General features: G+C 37.6%; 1 protein-coding gene across 2 annotated transcripts in view; it reads right to left on the minus strand.

Moving 5' to 3' along the window:
* RERG (RAS like estrogen regulated growth inhibitor) overlaps window positions 1-23,922 on the minus strand; it is a 113,289-nt gene that overhangs the window by 71,613 nt on the left and 17,754 nt on the right. The gene's annotated exons all lie outside the window — the stretch shown is intronic.

The raw sequence follows: 23,922 nt of genomic DNA on the forward strand, positions 1-23,922 counted from the left end.
AGGATAAAAGATCTGTACCTGCTGGAAGGCAATCTCCCACCCCACAGTGCTGCAATCAAATGTATAAATTTTGTGAATTTCCACCAAAACTTTCTACAGTATCTGGCTTATGCCCCTGATTGTATTATCTTCCATGTTTAGGTTATATCTTTCCCCCCAAAATTGTTAGGAAACATTTGCTTACTGCCATGTAACATCTAAAAATATGAAGACATTAAGAGATGTGAGAAAATGCCTACGGGTTTTTGTATCCCAATTGCCATCCCTGAAAGCCACAACAGAGTGATTCACTGTTTTTCATGGAGAAAACTACCAATCAACAGAAAAAGAAAAAGGAGACACTGAGGGATATAGTGTGGGCAGCTCTAGTTATAGTCATTCATTATCACAGCTTGTACACTGCACAATGGGAGCTTCAAAAGATCACAGCTGGACTTTGCATGAAGCACATGTTACAGGACATCACAAGCTGGGTCCCAGATCATCCAGGTGAGGGGCCAGGCCAAAGTTGTAATGAAAAGCATTACAACAAGTTTAGTAGTTTTCAGAAGAAGGACGAAGAAGAGATATAAAATTCACACACAGGAACTTATTTGGGAGAAACTTGATGGAGGAAAATGAAAGAAAAAAAGATGGAACAAGAGCACTCCTAGTTAGAAATTTAACTTTTTTAAACAAGGAAAACCAAGAAATACAATATAATAGTGTCTTTTTAAACAGAGAAGAATATGACTCCATAATCAAGGCCTTGGAATTTTACTGCAAAGGGCTGACATACGTAGTGAACAAAGATCAGAATTATAAAATCAAAAATAAAAATGTAGCCCTGTTTCCAGGCTGAAGTGAGCTGACAAGCCACATCCACTATGTGCCTGGGGGTCCCTGTCTTGGGTCATTCAGTCTCCCAGAACTGTCCACAACCCAGTGGACAGTTTCCTTCTCATCTTGGAGAGGTGGGGAGAGCTGGGGTCCTGAGTTGAAAGGCTTGAGCTACTGGCAATGGCTCTGACATGAAAACAAGCCATATTTCTCTGTACAGGCCCCACAGCCAAGCTTCCAGCAAGCAGTAGCTCTGGGGACTGCAGCCAAGAATGATCAAAAGCAAAACCTCACACCCCTGAGGCAAATCTAGTATATCATCCACAGCACCCTCTAACTGGAGGCACAGACTTTGAGATGGAAGTGCACTGGCTGAAGTCAACAGGGACGAGGTAGAGCCCTTCTATCTGCTAGAAACTACGTGATCCTGAATGCTCATTTGTCCCATGCACTACCAATAAAGAGATCTCTGAAGTGGATCTGTCAGCCCCACTCATAGGCTAAAAGCCTCACTCCTGACTCCATGGGTTTGTATCTCCCAGCTTTGTGAGTAGGAAGCAGAAGTTTTCCAATACTCTTGCTCCAAATTGGGGAGTAAGACCACACAGCCAGGTGGCTTCTAGTTAGGCAGTCCCATGAGTTGTAAAGATACTTCATATGCTCTCAGACTCAATTCTTCTAACATGTACAAATGATTAATAGCAGCAATTCTATTGCATCCAGACATTCATTTTTCCAATTGTTTCCCACCCCCCTCCCCTCGCCAGGGAAATGTCATTTAGCCACTAAGAAACCAAACACAGACATCAATAGCTTTAAAACTCTGTTTTTGGTTCACCTTCTGCTGCTGAGACTCTAGTTTCATGTAGAGTAAGCGCAGCACATAACATTGCAGTAGTCCAAAGAAAGTCCTCAACCAGCCCTGGATAGTGGAGGCCCTTGGAGAGACTGATAATGACTGAGTCATGTGGATTTAACCCAGAAACCCAACAGCCAGCAAGCTAGTCTTCTTCATCTTGAAAAATCTTAATAATCCAAACAATATGTGAAATATTAAGCTAGAGCACTTTTATGAAATTCCATATCTAATTCAGAAACTGGCATGAAATTTCTTTCTTTCTTTGTGTTCACAAATACCCCATTCATCAAGATTGCTAATGGCTTGGCTTTGCAGACTTAAAATGTGAGAAATGAGATATTGTAAGACGACAGTGTAGGGTGTTGGCAGCCTGGGCTGCTAGGTTTCAAATCCTGGCCCTGCCACTTACTAGTTACATAACCTTGGATATCGTGCTTAAACTCCCTCTCCTCCATTTCTCCATCTGTAAGTGGGGATAATGTTAGTTATTTCATAGGATTGTTATGAGAATTAATTACTATATGTAAATTGTTTAGAATAATCCCTGGACATCATAGGAGTTCAATAAATGTGAGATACTATTATGTCTGGGTGAATCTTTTCTCCATTTATAGAGGAAGAAGGCAAATGACTAAAGCCTGCTGGGGTGGTTACGTTTATATTGATGAGGAGAGAGTAAAGAATGGAGAAAAGAAAGTGAGAAGTGAGGTCACACATAGAACCAAGTGGAAAACACCTGCAGGGCATTGCAAAGGTGTGGCTGCAGGGCTTCCTTATTCATAGAGCAAACTCTGGGAGAATGTTATTAAAACCACTGACCACTGGCAGGAGCCATTTGAAAATTCAGTCATTTTCTCTCTCTCGTACTTTGAAGAATTAAATTACTGTTCACGAGACAATCCTATCTCAGAAGAAGAAAGTAACACTAAACTAATTAACTTTTAACTTTTTTTTTTTTCTTTTTTTTGAGATGGAGTTTCGCTGTTGTTGCCCAGGCTGGAGTGCAATGGTGCGATCTCGGCTCACTGCAGCCTCTGTCTCTCAGGATCAAGCGATTCCCCTGCCTCAGCCTCTTCAGTAGCTGGGATTACAAGCATGTGCCACCATGCTCGGCTAATTTTGTGTTTTTAGTAGAGACGGGATTTCTCCATGTTGGTCAGGCTGGTCTCAAACTCCCGGCCTTAGGTGATCCGCCCGTCTCAGCCTCCCAAAGTGTTGGGATTACTGGTGTTAGCCACCGCGCCCGGCCCTATAATTCACTTTTAAAAGGTTTCCTGGATTCCTGCTAAAAGAACTCTCCATCCTCACCAAATACCTCCTCCCAGGTCTTAGCCATAATGGGACCAAGGGGCAACTGTTAGCTAGGAAGAGTTTCAAAGGTTAAAAATAATCGAATATTGACTCAAAGATATAATATCACATTATAAAGTACAGATCTTATTTTTTCTCATCTAAAACAATTAAAAATTTCTATAATTCTAAAAAAGTTGAGCCAATTGTAATGCAATAGCAATTGTTAAATTGCAAAACATATGCTGTCTACATATTCATGTTGATTCTAGAATGACATCAATGTAAAGTGATATAAACTGTTCATCTTTATATTCTGACTTAACAATAATAATTTTTACTCCCTGATGATCTCAAAATACTTAACAGACATTATCTAACTGAGAAGGTATTAAGCCACGTGTGGTGGCTTAAGACTATAATCCCAGCACTTGGGGAGGCTGAGGCAGGTGGATCGCTTGAGGCCAGGAGTTTGAAACCAACATGGGCAGAATAGGGAGACCTTGTTTCTACAAAAAAAATTAAAACATTAGCTGGGCATGGTGGCGTGTGCCTGTGATTGGTCCCAGCTCCTGAAAGGCTAAAAGTGAGAGGATCCATTAAGCCCAGGAGGTTGAGGCTGCAGTGAGCCACGATTGCACCACTGCACTCCAGCCTGGGCAACAGAGAGAGACCCTGTCCGAAAAACAAAAACAGAAAAGAGAGTATTAATGGGAGATTTCTATGCAAATATTATAAAAAGTTGGAGTAGAAAATATGGGGATGTAAGATCTAAATTAATGATAAATCTTTGAAACGTAATAATAACTCATTATTATATTGTCTTTAATGGTTTAGAATATATCTTCCCATGCATGATATCATTTAAATTTCAACACAAATCTCTGAGATACGTGGGCAAACATATAATAATCTGTAATCAAGAAAGCTCCAGAATATTGAAATTGAGTAATCAATTTAGTTTCAATTTTAAAAAGTAAATGCAAAATTAAAATAATTTTGTATATAAATTCAAAACTTTGTAATCTTCCTGAAATATATATTAATAAAGTATTTCTTTTTTAGATAAAAAAGGCATTTATCTCAATTTTTAGTGAAAGAAAATCAACAGAGACATGAAATACAGTATTCAATCGAACCTTCTAGTTCAGGTATACAATTTTTAATCCAGGACGAATATTTTCCCTCAAGTTATATAAAGTTTTATGCTTACAACATGTTATTTTACTATCTGTCATTCTGAGATATTACAAAGCTATTAGGGTATTTTCTTTAAATAAATGATCCCCATATATCATTTTAGAAAAATAATTTTATTGTAGTTTGTCCCAAATCCAGAAAAAGCACAGCTTTTACACAGGCCCATGAATAGTGTGGAAAGCAAAGGGTCATCCAGATTTACCCTAAACTTACTTGTTTCAGGGTTAACCTGTCATGAACCCAGCTGGAAGAAGTCCCCAGTCTCATCAGAACTATGTATCTCTTCATCTTCCATAAAGAGTAGAATGAGGAGCCTATAAACAAACACTTAATATCTCTGTTTGCCTATCAAAGTTTTGCAGGAAGCCAGATAATCTTTCTAAAAGTAAAACGTGTGATGTGAATTTATGGAAATTCATTCTACATCCCTGTCACTCTCTAGGACACATCAAACCCAGTGACACTCATGAGTCAGAATGTGATGGTGAATGCAAATCAGATAAGGGAAGAAATCAATCACTTAACGTCTTTATGTCCATATCCTCGTCTACACCACTAGTCTCCAAAGATATAAAAGAAGAAAATATTCAAACTTCTATTTCTATTATTTTAATCTCATTCTTCCAAAATGTCTACATTTTATATTTTTCATAATGTGAATAATATATTAATACAGTAGTGACAGGTAGTAATTCCAAATGAACCTAGTTTAAACAAGAAGGAAAAATATTCCTTTGTACATGAGAGCAGTCTTGCAGGGAAGAAGGACTTTTTTATACTCAAGTGGATGTATTCTGCTTTTCTAAACTGGCTTGCTTCTTACAGAAAAAAAAAGAAATATGATAAGTGAAAAATTTTCTAGCAAATATGTGATAAACCAGAATGTCTGAAATTTCTAAATCCAGTAAACTTTTCCCCCCACTTATGCTACGCGATCAGGATGGGTCTTATTTATCAGGAATGCACTGAGATCCGGGTCATTATTACAGGCTGTAAACCTGGGAACACAGTGTGTTTGAAGTGATGAATTTAATAGCGTCCGATGACAGCAAATCATAATGACAGAAGGTGTGTCATAAAATCAGTCAGAGACGAATTGTGAAACATGAATATTGCCAAGTCACCTTGTGGGAAATTATGTGATTTTCCCTGTATTTCTAACATTTTAAGAAGATCAACCTTCAGGAGTCCTTTCAGAATCTGAACTGAGGTACTTAGGAGGTCTCTCATAGATTGCATAATTTGAAACACCACAAGAAAGAATGGGGGCAGGCATAGAAAAGGACATTCTATTTTCCTGTAATTTTATTTTCCCTTAACCTAATAAAACACTGCAATGGAAAGTGACAAAAAAGCAGCTCCAGTAATTTGTCAAACACAGACTAAGCACTGCATAAATAGCCTCAATATGATTCCCCCAGTATTCACTTCATTCCTACGCAGGCAAGATCTCAGGGACAGGTGCAGACCCCCAATTATTTTTTCTGATGGCTACGTTTATATTAAATAACATTCATTCCCCTGAAATATTTAATCTTAGATTAATTGCCACAATTGTCAGAATACACATAAATCGGACCCAAATTCTGCCATGTTTCAACAACTAGAATATAGAACATGAAATATTTAGTTCCTTTGCTCCTGTGATATCAATCTCATATCAATCCTCTTTCACATATTCTTAACAGTGGCCTAGACATCAAGATTTTTAAAGCTCTCACATAATTGTAATGTGCACCCCAAAACTGAGAATCAATGGACAGGGGACTCAGAAACACAGAGAAGCTCTTCAGGGAGCTTGCAATGTGATTCAGAGCAGAGTGGCCATCTGCTCTTAGAATCCCTCACTCCCCTAGATCTCCTGGAGTGCCCCTACCTCCCACTAGGTGAAGACACCTCAGTTAGTGTCAAGAAATGCTCCAATCTGTATGAAAGTAATTGCGTCATTTTTTAGCAACAGTAGGGTATTTTAAGGGAAAATTCTGAAGTTGGGCTCTCTGGGGGAAAATAATTATTTTAAACTCCTTCCCATATTAACAGGCTATGGCCCTAGACACCAGGGTCTACTAGAGGGGGAAAGGTAGGAGGAGGATGAGGGTCAAAAACTATGCTCACTACCTGGGTGACGGACCATTTGTACACCAAACCTCAGCGACATGCAATTTACCCATATAACAAACCTGCACGTGTACCCCCTAAACAAAAACGAAAGTTGAAAAGAAAAAAAAATACGAAACATAAATTTGATAAAACACTAATAAGACTGATTAGAGAAAAGAACAGAAGAAAAAAATTAAAAATTTGAGGAATGACTACAGATAGAGTAGATATTTATAAAAATATTTGAGAATACTATGAAGCAAATTATGCCAACATATATTAAGATATAAAAATGGACAATATTTTAGAAAAATATAACATCAAAAATTGAACTGAGAAAACCTGGAAAACTTTTTTCAATGATCAATGACCATTAAAAAGTTGAACAAACAAGACTTAGAAAAATGTTTTAGTCATGTTTTACCAAATCTTAGAGGAATATATAAGCTTTCTCTTATATACATTATTTCAGAGGATACCCAAATAGCTATACAAATTATATTTAAAAATACATTATACTTTATATTATATATAAATCAGTAGCATGATGACATCAGGAGGTGAAATTATTTATTTTTTTCCTGTTCAGCATTTATAGCAATTCATTTTGTCTGGATGTTTGCTGGGCCATGTGCTCCAGTCAAAGATTAACCTTTGCAGGAAAAATTTAAAAAATTAAAAATGCACATTTAATTCTAATGTTTTAAATCTTCTCTACTCAGAAGAGGTCAAAAGGAAGATAAAAAAAGTTTATATCAACCTGATATATTATTTAGATAGTCTGGCTTTGAGTCAAAGAGATGAGGAAGAAGAGAAGAAGAGCAAGGAGGAGAGGAAGAGAAGAGGAGGAGGAAAAAGAGAAGGTGGAAGAAGAGAAGGAGGAAGAGAAAAAGGAGGAGGAGAAAACATTCATTTAGAAGAAGGAATCAAACAAAGAAAGATTTGGAGGCCACTTCTTCACAGCCATATGGGATAAATGACAAAGAACAGGCCTTGCTATTTAATGAAAATAAGCTGCCAAAGTACAGGACCATGCAGAAAATAACAAAGCATTTAATTATACGGTGACAGTTGCAGCACTGGGGATTTCCCAGAGATTAATGGAGCAGCTGGGAAGAGTCGATGGCCCTGGGGACAGCCAATATGATCCCAGTCAATGAATAATACTCAGGAAAAGCTTCTTGTTAACTTCACTATTAAGCAGAAAATGGAGGAGAACTTGGGTGCTTGGCTTGTTTTCCTCTTTTTCTTCTTATTAGAAAAAAATTAACATAGGGATAATTTGATTTCAATTAAGATTCCTACAGAGATAATTAGACCATCTAGTTCATCTCACTCACTATTCAACTATCTTAACGATGGATAAAATTTTTCCACTATTTCAGGCTAAATTGGAAGTTACGACCAAGATAATCTTTGAGGAGATGGTGGGAGGAAATAGACTTTGAAAATTGACCTTTCAAGAGCAGAGGGGTAGAACCAGCTCTCAAGGCAACAAGTAGGAGTGAGGCACAATGCTGAATACTAGTAAAACACACTACTTTTGTTGGAAAGCAAAGCTTAAAATGTGCCCAAGAGTAAACGCAGTAGTTAGCACATCCAAAGTCTAACTATATTAATACAAACTAAATGTGATTTGACTAGAAGCCAGCAAACTCTTTAAGTCTGGGGTCTTAGCACAATTGCTTACTTGTTCACACTTTATTTGGTGACCAGCCATAACACTGATGGGTCTTAAGTTTGACAATGTCAGCTACAAACATGAATTAAGGCCATACATATTTACTACATCTTCTTAGTCATTTAGCTATTCTTAATAGCAAAAATAAATGCTCTAAGAACCTTTTTTTTTTTTTTTTTTTTGAGATGGAGTTTTGCTCTTGTCGCCCAGGCTGGAGTGCAATGGCGCAATCTTGGCTCACTGCGACATTTTCCTGCCTTATTCAAGCAATTCTCCTGCCTCGGCCTACCGAGTAGCTGGGATTGCAGGCACCCGCCACCACACCCGGCTATTTTTTGTGCTTTAAGTAGAGACAGGGTTTTGCCATGTTGGCCAGGCTGGTCTTGAACTCCTGACCTCAAGTGATCCGCTCGCCTCGGCCTCCCAAAGTGCTGGGATTACAGGTGTGAACCACCGTGCCTGGCTGAGAACTTTTTCTTGAGTTATACTAGATGAATTACAGACTTTATTATAATTTTATGAGACTACATGTTGTTCTCCCTTTTATTATCAGGAAATAAACAAATACTGAACATAGGAGGACATGGAGAATTTTTTCCCACTGGAGTAAATTATAGAGAACACCAAACTGGGTTATAGAGTTCCAGAGCTAGAATTGGTCCTTCGACAGGCAATACTTGTATCTTAAGGATGAGGAATAGATATCCAGAGAGATGAATTACTACGTTTGTAAGGCCACGTGGCTAATTAGTGAGAAAGCCAAGACCTTAACTCCTGCTCCTTGTTCACCAGTCCAATGTTCATGTATTTCCAGCAGTGTTTTGTTTTGTTTCTTTCTCACATGGTTGCCTTTAATGCCTCCTTGGTGAAGAGATATTTATCTTGCATGCTCTAATAGAATAGGTTTTTGACAAAGGACAAGACAGAACGCTCTGTCCAGAGACCCAAGCTTGGGTAACCACTGTTACTTGGAGAAGGTCACAGTGTCTCTACAGATATATTCAGAAAGTTACACAAACACACAAAGCTTTCTAATTTATTAACATTCTCTTTGGATCGTCATGCATGAAGAAATCCCCAAAGAGGAGGCAGCATCAAGTACAACAAAAAGTGATGATATTGTGGATTATTTCATGCTCCAACTCTGACTCCTGCCCTGGCCATGGCATTCATCTTCCCTGAACTCCAGAAATAAAGATATAGTATATTTTTCATATTTAATGTAAAGATGAACTTTTTTAAAAAAATTAAGTGTATCTAGCACATAACATGTGGACATGATGTGTGCTTATACCAAAAACATATTAAAATTGTATTTAGCATGTAATGGGTGCTCAATAGTATGAGATTATTTGCTCTTCCTTAAAAGGGTTTTTCAGCCGAAATTACAGTCCTTAGAGATAAGTAAATATGCTACTTGGAGAAAGGATGAAATCAACTGTCCTTTCCTTGGCTTTTTGTTCTCTATGGGCAGTAGTTATGAGAATGTCTCAGACGCCCATGCACTCTCAGAGTAAGGTGAGAGATCACTTCTTTTTATCAGATTTCTTGATTTCTTGATCAGTCACCAAAAAATGCAAGGTGCCCCATATTGTCTCTCCTCCCCATAAGTCCACTAGGATGTTGTGTAGTGATGGTAATGTTCTATGTTTGCCCTGCCTTACTTGGATTATTGCAGTAGCCTCCTAACTGGTTTCTATGTTCCTACCCTTGTTTTCAACCTCTCTCCTGTAAACACACACCATATTGTTTTCTTAGCATAGAAATTATAGACTGTTAAATGTGTCACATGTCATTTCTTTGCTTAAAATATTCCAATGGTTTTTCATCTTATTCCAGTAATAGTCAAAGTCTTTATAGTGACCTGCAAGAAGCTACATAGTTTCACCTCCCCAAGAATCTCTCTGACCTCTTTCTTCTCTTCCATTCCACTCTACTCCACCTAAACTGGCCTTCCTTTTGCAGAAATAGGCCCTTTCACTTGCTGTTTCCTTTGCCCAAAATACATTTGTCCATATATCCACATGATTCACTCTCTCACTCTTTTCAGATCTTTGCTTAAATGGAATCTTCTCGCTGAAATATTCTGGTTATTCTGTTAAAAATTGCAACTCTTAATATTATTTTTAGTCTCATAATTTTCCCCATTATAGCTATCATTGACACACTGTGTATTGAAGTATTAATTTTCTTATTATGTCTCTTTCCCTTTAGAATGCATATTTTGTTTTTAAAGCTCTTTTGTTCATTGCTATATTCCCATAGCCTTAAACAGTGACTTACATATAGTAGGTAGTAAATAAACATTTGTTGAATAGATGGTTCTACAGCTAGAGGATTAGAAAGAAGTGTCTTCTGAGAGAAGACTTTGCATTACCTTAACCAAACGTGAGGACTAAGAAATGGAGGGCTTACTGAATCTGTTCTGAAAAATTCATGGAAAAGGCAGAAGGCCACAGCCTCCTGGTTATCACTTATGTCAGCAAGGTTACGAACCAGGGAGCTTGACATTAAGAAACCTGCATGATTTCTTAAACTCTACACATTCCCAAATATGCTATTTTTATAATTCTCTATCCATTTCTAGGTAGCAGTTTACAATGTTACACTTCTCAGTAACAGTAAGATAAGAGAGAAGGGTACAGTATATAAAGTCCAGTTTAAAAATAAGATTACAGATGTGGGAGTTCAATTCCATAAGAATTAAAGTAGATGAGGATAGCTTAAAGGCTTAAAGCAGCTTAGGCCTGTTGCTTCTGTGGTAAGGGACATAAGAAAGCACGGGAAGCCAGTTTGGGCCTACAACAGGTCCTCATGGTTCCAGGGGTGTCCAATCTTTTGGCTTCCCTGGGCCACATTGGAAGAAGAATTGTCTTGGGCCACACATAGAATACACTAACATTGATGATAGCTGATAAGCTTTAAAAAAGTCACAAAATAATCTCATAACATTTTAAGAAAGTTTAAGAATTTGTTTTGGGCTGCATTCAAAGCTGTCCTGGGCTATATGCTGTGCACAGACCGCAGGTTGGACAAGTTTGGTAAATAGTGGGAATGTCTTGGGGTGCTCCGACACCCCAAAGCAAATGTCATTGGTAATGGGTTATGTACACAACATAGTTCTAGGTTGACCAAAGATGGCAAAGATGTTCCTTGATTTGTAGGTCAACCCAATTCTGATAGAGCCAAAGAGAGTTTTCAACATTCAGAATATACAGGTTAAGTAGCTGAAAACATAAATGATAGGCAAAAACAAGAAGAAAGCCCAGTTTAAGACCCTGATAATGGATGGAGCCAAAGATGGGAAATACAAAAGAAGGAAGAACACAGTATCTGGAGTAAGTATATTCATTTTCTGTTGCTGCATAACAAATTGCCATGAGCTTAGTGGCTCTGAACAGAACCCTTTATCATCCCATAGTTTCTGTGGTCAGAAGTCCTTGCTCAGCATCTTGCCAGGCGACATTCAAGGTCCCAGTTGGGATTGCAGCCTTTTCAGAGGCTTGACTTAGAAAAGATTTACTTCCAAGTCTCCCCAGGTTGTCAGTAGACTTTAATTCCTCAAAGTCGTGAGATTAAGGTTTCACCGTTTTGCTGGCTGTCAGCTGGGGCCACTCTCAGCTGACAGTCTTATGGAATGTAACTTTTAATTATGTAAGTGGCATTCTATCACCCTTGCCATTTCCTATAGGTTAGAAGACAGTTACGGATTCTACCCACACTCAAGGAGAGAGGACATGACTCGTTAGGGGTGCCTGTCACACCCACACAAGGATCATAGATCTTCAGACAATCATATTTCAGTAACAAGCTGCTGCCATACATGGTAGCATGGAATTATGTGTAGACTAAAATGATTTACTAATTCTAGATGTAGAATTGAACATTCTAAACAGTAAATCCTTTCTCTCCCTTATCATCCCTATGCAATCAAGCATTAGCTTTTGTTAATTATGCCTTTCTGAGACCTCTGAAATCTGTCCACTTTCTCTCCAAGCCACTCACTATAGTGTCAAGGCCTCATCCTCCCAGTATAATCTATTCCTCATAGGGAAGCCAGAGAATTTTTTTCCAAATTATAAATTTAATAACATCACTCTTGATTCAAGCTCTTTACTAGCTGCCATCTTATTTAGGTTAAATCACAAACTTCTTAACACAATGTGCACTCTACTTACCTTTCCAGCTTCATCTCTCTCCAGCCTCCCCTTGAATTCCATGATCCAGCCAAGATAACTTTTTCTTCATTTTACAAAGGTTCCTTGCTTTCCCTTGTCTCCGCTTCTGCTATGCTATTTCTTCCACTCTAAAGACATCCCTATCATTTATCCCCTCTCTCCTCAGTCAGTTCCAACTTGGCCCATTCCTACTCATCTTCAGCTCTGTGACCTCTGATGCCTGCAAGCCTAAATTCAGTGTTGCTTCTATACGTTCTCATAGATTCATGCACTTTTCTTATCCTGGCACTTACTGCTTTATCAGGATCTGCCTGACTTGTTAGCCACAAAATCCCTAAGGCTAATGGTGAGTTGACCTAGTGATTGCTGAGCTGCTGTTGAATGAACAAATGCCAAGTGTCAAGGTGAACACTATCTTGTCATTGTCCAGGACACCTAATATAGTTTAGATCTGTGTCCTCACCCAAATCTCATGTTGAATAGTAATCCCCAGTATTAGAGGTGGAGGCTGGTGGGAGGTGTTTGGATCATGGGGCAGATTTCTCATGAATGGTTTAGCACCATCCCCATGGTGCTGGCCTCACGATAGTAAGTGACTTCTCATGAGAGATGACTGTTTAAAAGTGTGTGGCATTTCGCTGTCTGTCTTGCTCCTGCTCCTGCTATGCGATATGCCTGCTTGCCTTCTGCCTTCTGCAATGGGTGGAAGCTTCCTGAGGTCTCCCCAGAAGCAGGTGCTGCTACGATTCTTGTATAGCCTATAGAATCATGAGCCAATTAAACCTCTTTATAAATTACCCAGTCTCAGCTATTTATATCAATACAATAATAGCCTAACACAACACCTTACAGTTATTTTTTACAGGATTAAAATGTATTAAAAAACCCTAAATATTGCATATGCAATATCTTTTTATTTTGAGATAATTTTAGACATATAAAAGTTATGAAAATAGCACAGAACAGAGAATTATGTATTCCTTCACTTAACCAAAATGCAATTATCAAAACTAAGAAATTAATATTGGTGCAATACTATTAACTAAACAACTGATTCAACTGGATTTCACCAGTTTTTTCCAATAATGCTGTTTTTTTCTCTTTCCAGTATATGATTCAACACCCCACACTGTATTTACTTGTCATGTTTCCTTGGCCTTCTGTAATCTGTGACAATTCCTCAGTCTTTCCTTGTCTTTCATGACCTTAACACTTTCAAAGAGTACTGGCTAGCCATTTTGCAGAATGTCTTTGATTTCAGGTATGTCTGATGTTAACCCATAATGAGGATATGCATTATTGGAAAGAATGCCAGAGAAGCGATGTGCCCTTCTCAGTGCATCATATAATCATGTCAGTATGTCTCATTCCTAGCTATGCTAACCTTTAGTATTACTTAACATAGTGTCTGCCAGATTTTTTTCACCATAAAGTTACCACTTTTCTCTTTGTAATGAATAAATATTTATTTAAGGGGAGAACTATGGGACTATGCAAATATCCTGTTTCTGCTTAAATTTCTACCCACTAAATCTATTGATGGCTGCTTTTAGTGATAATTCCTCTGGTATTCTAATGTTCTATTCCACTCATTCATTCTATAATTTATTAATTGGAATTGTGTTCTAAGGATGACTTGCTGTTTCTACTGCCTTTATTCAGTTATTTGTTTCAGTGTGGCCTCAGGGATATCCATTTTATCCCTTGAATTATATTCAGTAATATTTTTGGCTTTATGCTGTTATTTATTTTGCTTAAACTGTATAACTCCTGCCATGGGGAACTGTTTTTATCTGAGGTTGGTAGACATGCCTCCACCCTTTCATTTTTCAGCACTTCCTTACTTTCAGACACCACAAGATGTTCCACACTAATCTTCATCCCATGCCCCAACCTTGAATCTAATCACTTCTCCAAAAACTCCATGTGCCTTCTATTGGAGAATTTATATCTGTGTCTCAGAACACTGTGATGGCTTTAACTCTACACTCATCCCATGCTGCCCACACTGGGGCTCTCTGTCTCACTTCTGGTTCCCTCAAAGAAAGATAAACTCAAAATGACAGCTTTAGAAACTTATATGGGTCCACAATATAATAATGAACACATGACCATACAATATAGGAACAAGAGTGCTGTACTTAGAGCTGGGAGATATCCTGATCATCTAGTATTTTCACTCTGGGTCTGGTTTGGATGGAAAAATATTGTAAGTAAGAGAAAGTACAAATATAATTGCAAATGAGAGAAATCTGCCTTAGAACGCTTTGGCTATCATTTCCCCTGGATGTGTTATTTCCTAAGTTTCAGTGGTAGGCAAACGATTCAGGTTATTATTAATCCTATAGAAAGGAGCGAATTGGTGAAAAGAGGCTCACTTCTTTTTATTCTCTACTTTCCCATCCCTCCCTCCAAAAGGATTTGAATGTGAGATTTCACATTGACAGCAGGAAAAAAAAGTAAGTACCTTTACAAGAACAATCAAAACAATGATTCATAAACTCTGTGCAAGAATTTAAGATTATTTCCCTGTTTTGAGAACCTTCAGGGGATTATGCTAAATCATATGCTGACAGGTGAAAAGGAGAGAGTGCGCAGCTGGGGGACATCTATGTTTGCATGAAACACTTTTGCAGGGTTCAGGCTGGGCTCTAAATAACAAACACTGGTTTCCTTCAACAGCACATTCCAGGCCTTGCTGTTAGGAAGCAAAGGCAAGACACATTTAAGTATAATCATGAATGATCATTCAGAAGTCACTGAATGGCCTCTTGAAACACTCTTTTCCTACTCTCTCACATATTGTCTGCTACTCCTTGGTTCTCAAAATATATACACTCTCCCCTCAGAACATGTGCTTTTGAAAATCAGTTTTATTAGACCGGATGTTTTTAATTTAAAAAACAAAAAGAGGAAGAAGGAGCCCGATCTCCCTAAAATCTTGGTGTTCAGTGAAATCTCTATTATGAATGCCACACTCTTCCTGCCATTCCATCATCTCAGATTCATACACTGTATATAGAGCCTTGGTGTTGCTTAAAATATTGGAGCCCATCTCTTCCAAGAATGCTTAACATGATGTTCAGCTTTCAGATGCCAAGAAAGGAGTTCTATTTTGCTTTATTGGTTAACAACAGCAGGATCTCTTGCTGTGTCCATTTTTCACCCTCTGGTTGCTGCAGGATGTTGGGCTGAATGTGTCTGACCACTGAGAACCTAATGAAATTCACAGAGGAAATCTTACAGAGGGCATTGGGTTCTCTAGGTGCAATTTCCACAACCACGTCAATATCCACTATCTCTATAAGACCAATTTCCAGGCTGCCAGATGGCACATGGTAACTGACGTCAAGGATTCAGTCCTTTATATCCATCAAAAATTGATAGTTTTTTCCATTTGTTTTGTTTTCTAAATATCTATGTATATTACCTTCCAGCAAACACTTTGTGGAAAGGTTTAATCTACTACCCAGAAAGCTAGAGAGCTTGTCAAATTAATGCTTGCAAAGTGACTTGAATAAAGCCCTTCTGAACATCATTATAGTCATAGCTAATGAATAAATAACTGCTGACATGGGAAGATTCTAGATAGCCCCCGAGATGTATGATGGCAGAGTTGAGGAGATTTCCACAATGCCTCCAGGAATACTGCCTTGGGTAAGGTCCAATACGACTGGGATGAGCCCAAGCTGTCATGAATGGAATGACATATAAACCCTATAAGACCATCCTGCCTCCCTTTTCCACCTCTCACACAAGTGGCACTGCTCAGAATGCCAAGGGTGCCTGATTAGGGAACGAAGAGCCGGAGCAACAGAGAGGCCATTGTTAATCTTTGTCTTTCTTGCCCACTCATTTTCCTCTTGCTAAGTAGGTGGCCTTCACCCTATTCCACAAAAGATTATGTATTCCAGTTCCATAACTTCCCATGGAAAATTTCCACTTATCTTCTTAAGGCACAGCAAGCTTGGCTGTGTGTGTGTGTGTGTGTGTGTGCATGTGCATGCATGCGTGTGTATTGTATTCTGTTGGTTTAGTTAATTACCCAAATCCATCAGCATCTATTTGTCTCAAATTGAACTGCGGTCAAAGGATGGGAGGAAATCAGTAACTGCTGCCATATGGCACCAAACTCAGACATGCAGATACCTAGAAGTTGCATCACTAATAATAATTACATTGCTAATATGCCACCCACCTTCCTGGAAGGCTCACAGCTTCGGTTCTCATCCTGCTCCCTATTAATATCTCCAATTCATGACTTAAATCAAATGCATGAATAACTTAAGGTGAAAAGCCACTCCGTCAGCTGCTTTTGTGTTTTGTGTGTCTTAGGAAAGTTTTTCAAGCCATATGGACAAACATTCATGGAAGGGATATAGGTGTCCAGCATAATGCTCAATGGTTTGCATATGTGCCCCATCCAAAACAATACCCCAAAGCTAGGTGTGGGAACTTTGTCTGCCTAAAGTGTATGATTCAATGACTTCTCTCCCTCTTTCAGGCCATTTAAAATCTGAGAAAGGCATTTCTATTCCTCTTCAAGTTTCCATGGGTAAGCTCTGCCTGGTCAACAATTTGTTGAACTGGATTCATGTTAAGTCAAATGAGAAAGCAGTCAGGTAATATCTATAGATACATAGGAGTGAGCACATTGCCCATCCCTGTTTAATAGTATGGATGCAGTTCTTATATTTATCTATGGAAAAAGAAAGAAAAATCATTTCACTTTACCATCTCTTCTGACTGAAGAAATGACTGTGGCTTCAGCTTCCTGAACTGAGATAATGAACACTGTCAGCTTATTACAAGGCTGGCATAAACATGCTAGAAATTGACACCTTGTCTTAATCATTCTTTTCCCCTGAGGAAGTATTTCTCAAACAGATGCAACCTCAAGCTAGGGCTTCATATTAACAACTGTGTTCAAGGTCAAAGCCCTGGTGTGAAGGTCAATCAGGTCCTCAGCTCCCAAGACTGTAGACCTTGCACCAAAAATATGCTTAGGGTCAACTCAAACACATGAATGAGAGAAAAGCTTTTAGTGCTTGGTGAGCATTTAGTTTACACTAAAAATGAAACACATACTGCCTCTCTGGGATGAGAAATCATTTCTAAAGAACTTTAGAAGTGGTGATTCTACAATTACTGTCAGTAATTCATTGAGGTAGGTATTTTGTACATAATTATACTGCACTAGAGAGGAAAGGCTATTCTTAAGCATTCATAGCAGTTTATATTTTTAAAAATGCTGTGCAATCCTTCTTAACTGCTGACACTGAAACAAAACAGTCCTAGGTGAGAATGAGAAGAGAAGTGAGAATTCTAATCACAAAATAACCAAACCTCCTAATTGTTAGTATCTCATGAGACCACAGGTCTATTCAATCACAGGTCCTGGGCTTCAATTTCATGTATAATGACAGCTAACTTCGAGTATTTATTAGGTGTCAGGCTATATTCTAAAGAATTTTCATGAATTATTCTGCTTAATACTTACAATGAAAATCTGAAGCAGTATTTTATTCTCCAAATATTTACTGAGCAACTAGAATATGTCAGACAAACACACAAAAATGCCTGTTTTCTGTAACTTAGATTGTAGTGCAACGAGGAAGCAGAGAAGCCAAGATCTGAATCCAAGAAGCCTGACTATTGGATTATAAAACTATTATAGTTAGCAGGCATCATAAAATGCAGTCTCTCTTGGAGACCAATGAGAATCTCATAAATCATAAACAATTCAATGTGAAACAATTGGGAGATGTTTGTGTCCTGGGCTTGATATTACTGGATTCCTAAGACTGAGCTATTCTTGATTGGAATAGTCTGAGCAAGGCCAGAAACTGAAAAGATCTGGCATTTGGAGTGAGCACGTATAAGTTCAGGTACTGGCTCTGCCACTTAGTAGATACATGCTTTGGGCAAGTTGTTAAACCTATGTGTGCCTCAATTTCCTCATCAATAAAATAGGGACTTAAAATAACAGAACTTAATTCGTTGCATGTTGGTGAGCTATTAAAGGCGACAGGTCAAATAAAATAGTCGGTAGAGTGCCTGATATTGTATAAAGTAAGCTATTTTTATTATTTGCCTTTATGGGCCCTCAAACCTAGACAATAAAATATAAGAACCTAATTTAAGTCATTTTAGGAATGTGAACCTTGCACTTTATAAACTCCTGACTATAAGGAAGGAAGAAGAACTGTAGTCTATAGCCCACCTGTCTTCATTATGTGTGTGCACAGTGGTGGGTGGTGCAGAGAAAAAGGACGGGCTGGGCCTGTATTACCCAGGAGCACCATTCAGCTCAGCCTGTATTAGTTGCTGAGTCATTTTTGCCCAAGAAGACTGGATCTTTTGTCCTGTGTCACCAGCTTTGCTTCCTGTAGGTCTTGCCCTCAGAATAACTGTGTCATCCAGGACTCATATAAAGCAAAGATGCCTGAGAATCCCAAACTGATTTGTCTATAAGGACATCACCTGGCCTGGCCACTCTACACTTGATGCATTGGTTCTTTTTAGTTCTCAACCTCTGGCTCTATTTCCTTTTCTCTCCATTTTTCCTATCTTGTCTCTTGGTGAGGAGGCATTCACTTATAAATCTAGATGGTTCAACTTATTGTTATGAGTTCCTCTGTTTTGTGTACAGCTCTCAATGCACCCCCTTCTTGGTCGAAAAGGGTGCAGAACTCAACTCCATTCAGGCCATGCCTAACCCAAGTGATCACTCAATGTGATCCTTTAAATTTAGAATTTAACCAGCTATGACTCTTCAGGATGTTGGTCATCTCCATCCATTTGGTGTTCCCATCTGATTGCGGCTCCATTCCTGAGTTTTCAAATGCTATTTTGAACCTCAGAGCCAGGGGGAATATGTGTGCTCAGAAACTTCACTCTGTATAGAATCTGTTGATACTCAGCAGTATCTTCTTGTTTAATTTCAGTATACATATGAAATCAAAGCGTCTGGGAGCCACATTCAATTTTTATGTATAAGAATCCAAGTTATCACAAACTTAGTGGCCTACAACAATCAAATTTACTATTGTAGAGTTCTGTAGACTAGAAGTATGACACAGGTATGAAGGTCTCTCTGGAGGCTCTGAAACAGGTTCCATTTTCCTGCCTCCTTCACCTTCTAGAAGCCACTTAACATTTCATGGCTAATGATCCCTTTCCCCATCCTCAAAGCCAGTAACATTATCTTTCTGTGACCATTCTTCCTTTGTCACATCTCCCCTGACTTCAGCCTCTGACTTCAGCCTGGCAAGATTCTTCACCTTTAGGGAATCATGTCACTAGGTTGGGCTCACCTGATAATCTAGGGTAACTTCCCTGTCTAAAGGTCCATTACCTCGATCACATCTGCAAAGTCCCTCTTGCCCTGTAAAGAAACATATTTATAGGTGCTACAGATTAGAGCATGAACATCTCTGGAGGTCATTATTCTGCCTGTCACAGTCTTCTCTCTGGTCCCTAAGGGTTCACATCTGTTTCACATGCAAAATATATTCATCTCAAGGTCCTCAATATTCTCAACCCATAATAGTGTCTACTCAAAGTCCAAAATCTCATCAGCTCAAAAATCCTATATCTCATCATCTACCTTATATAAATCAGGCATGGGTGAAGCTCAGATTGGCAACGTGAGGTACTCTTTTTCAATGTAAATGTTCTGAAATAATTTAGTTGTTATTGTTTCTATTGGTTTACACATTTTATCAAATGTTTCCATTTGATTATGGCATTCTGAGGCATTTTTATCAAAAGTGCCATGAGTGGCTTTCATTTTTTGTTTTTTGTTTTCTGCAGGTTCCCATATGTCTACTGTATGTCATTTCAATCTTCCTAATCTCATTCCAACTCTGAGTCTACGGTGGAGGTAGACATTTGTTTTCCTTACATTCCTATATTCTAGACTGGTATTTACCACATATGGGGGAAAAAGCTAAACATAAGACTAAATATTGAACCCCTTGGTATCTCAATGTTTTCCATGTTTTAAATCTAAAAAACATCAAAATCTATAGATGGTTTAGGTTCTTATTTTCTAGGATAGTAGTTTTAGCCAACATACATATAGATACAGACACACACACACACCACACACACACACACACACACGCACTCACTCATATATATGCATTCATCAAATAACAGTAGGGATTTGAAAATTATACAATTTAATATAGCAGTTAATGCAGTGTCTTTAGTGCCTTAGAAGTTTCATTTTATTTCTACCTGTACCAATGCACCTTTATAGAGAAAGCATTCTAAGATTAAAATAAATTTCAGATTTCTTGGCAATTCCTTTCTTTTAGTACCTTTGCATTTGCTCCTCTATAAAACGAAACTCCTTCATTGTAAAAAAATTATTTTACAGTAATTTTTGGGCCATTCAAACTAATACATGCTAGAAATACAACATATAAATACTGGGAACAATATTGTAACTCCACACGAAGTGCACAAACTTAGAATAAACTTGGCTGAGTAGACAAAAGTATTTGGTAGACTATAATGAATACTCTGTAGATGACCAAGAAAGAAATGTTTACTTACTGAAAACTATGGCAATGCTACATTGCATAATTAAAGATAATTTTTAAAATCTTGTTTCATCATACTTTGAATAAGACACATTTACAAGAGCTCATGTTTTCTTAGTGATGCTTGGCTTGAGGAATTTTTTAATTTGTAGTGAACAAGACTTCCTTTCTACTGAACCTGAAAAAATGACCTGAGAAAACTGTATGGTAAAGTTTCCAGTTTTTCATCAAAGCTATGTGTGCCAATCATTCATCCAAAAAGCACCATCATCATGTAATTCTGAATAATCAATTACAGAATTAAAACATAGCAACCATAAATGACAGTGGTCCCTTGCATTTATAAAAAGCATCATCGTTTTTAACAATATTTATTGACCTAGAAATCATGAATTATTCATAGCAGATAAAAGATCTCTATCTGATGGGATCCAATTCTACCCAATCTGCCCTCATAAAATGTTTGAAGCCTCCTGGCATTTTGCCCTTTGTATGGGCTTGATTCTTCCAGTTATTTGATTCACAAGAACATCTTGTATTTTAGTGAAGAATAAAACACCCTCCTATTGTGATGAATAATGAAGAAAATGTCTTCAATCCAATATTTTGAACACATATCATCATTTAAAGATTCCAACTTGACTATATATTTTCCTTAATGTTGACATGTTAGGACTTTTGTGTTTTTAAAAGGCTTCTGAGTTTTGCTTCTGGGGCTATGCCAGGTCAAATTATTAATGTACCCTCCCTTTCCACTGAGGATATTTGACACGCTTCGCATTTTTTACATATTAAATATTATGCTCTTCTATCTTCCCTTACAATTTCCATCCTCCTCCCTTAACACTTCCTTCACATACTGCTGGGCCCTAAAAGCCAAATAAGAGGTTTTAACATGAAATCATAGGCAGAATTTGGAACAAAAATATTATTTTTAAAACTGAGTTGACTAACAATATAATGTAAGGCCATAAGATCTTTTAGTAGTTTAATCACAGTTTCCTCCATTCTGGTTCCTCACTTTTTTCTAGCAATGGTTCGGGTTAAGTGCTTTTCATGGATACTGATTAATCTAAATGAGTATTCTAAGTAACATGGAAAAGAGGACAAGGGAGGGAGAAGGGAAGAAAATATTTGTTGAGTGTCTACAATGTACTTGGCATTTTGTTAGAAATTTTTAGAGCACTGTAAATCAAATCAGACACCGGAGCCAAATTGCCTGAGTTGAATACTAGCTCTGCTGAAATCCCATCACTGCCTGTAAGATCCTGGGCAATTTACTTACTTTGCACCTCAATCTTCTCATATATAAGAACAAGGTGAATACATAAAGTAGTTCTGATCAATTTATGAGTTCATATGTGTGAAGTACCATGGCAATGGTTGGCTTATGGTAAATGATACGCTAATATCATTAGCTAATTAATATTAGCTAATAATAGTAATTAACAATCATAATAATTAGCTAATATTAATTGTTAGTATTAGTAATAATTATTAGTAATAATAGTAATTAACAATCATAATAATTAGCTAATATTCATTATTAGTAATAATTAGTATTAGTAATTAGCTAATATTAATTATTAGCAATTGTTAATTACTATTATTATTGTTCTATCTCACTTGATTTTCGTCCATAAAAGCCCTAATATAAGATGGCTGTTTTCATCAGCATGTTACAGCAGAGGAGACTAGGGTTCACCAAAGTTAAATAAGCTGATCACTCATACAGTTAATAAGTGGTGTGTCTTATTCCAAACACATGGTCCTGCCAACGAAGGGAAATGAGGGCTAATGAGTAAGCTCTGTAAGGTATTAAAAGGACCTTTCCTATGACTGAATCAGTAAGATCTCAAAAGCCTTTCTTCCTTCCTAATCATCATTTAGTTCCTATCCCATTCTTTCATTACTTTGTTGTCCTTTTAAACATTCTTTTTTACAGTTTCATTGGAATATAATTAATAGGTGAAAAAATTGTATATATTTAATGTTTACAATTTGATGTGTTTGGACATATACATATATCCATGATAACATCACCACAATTAAGGGTAATAAAAGTATCCATCACCTTCAAAAGTTTTCTTGTGTTCCTTTGCCTTTTGTGTCTGTTTTATATGTCTGTGTGTATGTTAAGAACACGTGATATGAGATCTAACCTCTTAACAAATTTTTAAGTGCACAACACCATATTGTTAATTAAAGGCACTTTGTTGTAAAGCAGATATCCAGAACTTATTCATCATGAATAACTGTAACTTTATGCACATTGAATAACAACTCCCCCTTTCACCTTACTGCCATGCCTGCCAATCACCATTCTATTTTCTGATTCTATAAGTTTGACTATTGTATTTGCCTTATATAAGAGGAATCATGAAGTATTTGTCCTTCTGTGGCTGACTTATTTCACTTAGCATAATGTTTACCAGGCCCATCCATGTTGTTGCAAATGGTAGGATTTTATTCATTTTAAGGATGAATAATGTTTCATTACATATATCCACTCCACATTTTCTTTATTCATTTGTAGGTCAGTGGGGACACGTGAATCATTCCCATAGCTTGGCTATTCTGAATAATGCTCAAATGCACACTGAAGTATAGATTTCTCTTTGAGACCCTGATTTCATTTCTTTTGGGCATATATCCAGGAGTGGAATTGCTGGGTCATATGGTAGTTCTAATTTTAAATTTCTGAAGAACCTCCATACTGTTTTCCATAGTGGTTGCACCATTTTATATTCCCATCAACAGTATACAAGGATTCTAATTTCTCCATATCCTCATCAACACTTCTTGTCTTTTTGCTGTTGCTGTTGCTGTTTTTATAACAGCCATTTTAACAGTTATGAGGTGATATCTCATTGCAGTTTTGATTTGCATTGCCCTGATGACTAGTGATGTTGAGCACCTTTTCAAATACCTGCTGGCCATATCTATGCCTTCTTTGGAGAAATGTCTATTTAAACACTATTCTCAGTTTTCAATTTTTAGATTGAGACTTTTGTTTTTGTTTTTGCTGAGTTGTAGGAGTGCCTTATCTATTTTTAAAATTAACCCTTTATCAAACATATGGTTTGCAAATATTCTCCCCCATTTTTGGGTTTCCTTTTCACTGCTGTTTGTTTTCTTTGCTGAAGAAGCTTTTGAGTTTGATGTAGTCCCACTTGTCTATTTTTGCTTTGTCGTCTGTGCTTCTGGTGGCAAATTCATGAAATCATTAAACACTCAACCAAC

Source organism: Pongo pygmaeus, chromosome 10 (genome assembly GCF_028885625.2).
Source record: "Pongo pygmaeus isolate AG05252 chromosome 10, NHGRI_mPonPyg2-v2.0_pri, whole genome shotgun sequence".
In the NCBI taxonomy this organism is placed as follows: Eukaryota; Metazoa; Chordata; class Mammalia; order Primates; family Hominidae; genus Pongo; species Pongo pygmaeus.